Below are 1,992 nucleotides of genomic sequence, written 5' to 3' on the forward strand. Positions count from 1 at the left end.
GTCACCGATTTTTGAACTATATTAGCAAGTCAACAGACAGCAATAGCAGAAGCATGTACACCTGAATAATATTTATTGATGTCCACAATCGGCTTTTGGGGGTAGCCTTTAACTTTTAGCAAGCTCTGAGGTGTTTCTTTTGTGAAGGTCCGTGGGAGTTTAGAAAGTGTTTAGCATTGCATAAAATAGGTCTTAAGCTTACATGTCTTTTGCTGTTTTTTAAGACTAACAAACTCAGATCCCAGTTTGACAAACTCACTATTCAAATGAACTATACGCTCTACTGTAAGCAAAGCCACCTTTCCGTTTTCAAGATGAAGAAGCTAAACATTATTTAATTGTATCCGGTTTTATCAACACAAGCGACGATTGATGTTTTGAGCTTAAAAAGAGAAAGTCTCAAATTTCGAAGCAATTTTTAATGCCTTTTTTAATTACATTGTGTAGTAACTTGACTTAAGCTCGGGTCTATTCAAAGTTTTAATGAATTTCATTTATGCTCTTTCGAAATTTTCTCTCTGTATGTCGTAAGTTAACAGTCTAAAAGAAAATCTGCCTTAACTTTTCTTTCGACAAGTTTTGATGGAAATGTTTTTCGTGAGCCAAAACAGACATATCTCATCTCGACAGCCTTTGGAACGTTTTCTTGTGTATGAAATTCGTTAATTTTGCATTTATCATTATGTTTTTTAGAGTTTTTGCCAGTCCAGTCTTTTTGAAGAAGTTTTGGTTGTAAATTCAAAAAAAACCAATTGAATTTTGCAGACATTCTCGCTTTAAATTATACGTAGTTCATAGTTGATTAGTGGTTTTCGTTCCAAGTTCTGTTTACGTTTTGTCAAAATTTAATGTAAAGCTTTTTTTATCATTTGTAGGCCATTTAAATTCACGATTGTGACGTGGAACAATTAAATATGAGAATTTTTAAGTAACCTGTACAGTTTATTCGTAAAAAATACTCTTGTTATAGAAAAATCACTCTCGCTTTTGCTCAATGACCTTTCTCGTGGAGCACTTGTCTCGAGAAACCTGCTCCTCATTCTGGAAATAGAAAACACTTGGCTGTATTTAATGCTTTTATTTTAGGCTGGAAAATCGTTTCTCTGTTTGATTAATCGAATTGCATTCATTCATCAAGGTTTGTTCAAGTTTTTCACAACCTTGTTTAAGTTTTTCTCACTATAAATGGGATGCGGTGAGCAAGTTCATTTTATTAAAGTATTAAAGTAAACCTCATATAGTCTATTGTTGTTTTACTATAGAAAGAAGTGGATCACTGGATCACATGTAGACATTGTTGGATCATCCTGAAAATCAATAATGGTCTTGTCAAGACCACAACACGATTTTGCGGGTGAATTTAGTTTTAATGGTAAGCTGGGCAGGAAGGTAAGTGAAAATTTAACTTTCCCATTAACTTGCTTGTCTCTCGTATGGCTTTACCCCAATGTAAGTTCTCTGAAACGTTTTATGCATACGCGCGTAATTTTCGTTATTTACTATGTGCGTATATATGACATTCGTCGAAACTTGTTGATTCTGTAATGATAACTTTGAAATAAAGTCGGAACTTGGTGCATTAATATCACTCCTTCAATTATGCTGAAAATGCCCTGTCTTTATGCAGTATGTTAATGTTTACGTTTTTTGACTCTTCTTTAATGATAATGCTAGGTTAGTATGTATATGGCTAATCAACTAATATCATGGCGCGGGCTAAAATCCTGAATGTATTTCTTCAAATTGTGTCTAAGCAACATGTTTTTCGTGTGTAATGTATCGTTTCAGAATTGTTATTTATGTTACTGAAATGCAGAAAATGGCAGACGCATTATAGTGGGCCATTTTAGTTCAAATAACTTAGAACTTTCTTTGCTTTTTTGCATCTCAAATTTCTTATCGCATATTCTACGTCTGCGATATAAATACAACGGTAATGTTAATTGATTGAAAATTTTGCAGTTATTTACTAAATCAATAAACTTCATATGG

The sequence above is a fragment of the Xenia sp. Carnegie-2017 genome, unplaced genomic scaffold (assembly GCF_021976095.1).
Source record: "Xenia sp. Carnegie-2017 unplaced genomic scaffold, XeniaSp_v1 HiC_scaffold_19, whole genome shotgun sequence".
In the NCBI taxonomy this organism is placed as follows: Eukaryota; Metazoa; Cnidaria; class Anthozoa; order Malacalcyonacea; family Xeniidae; genus Xenia; species Xenia sp. Carnegie-2017.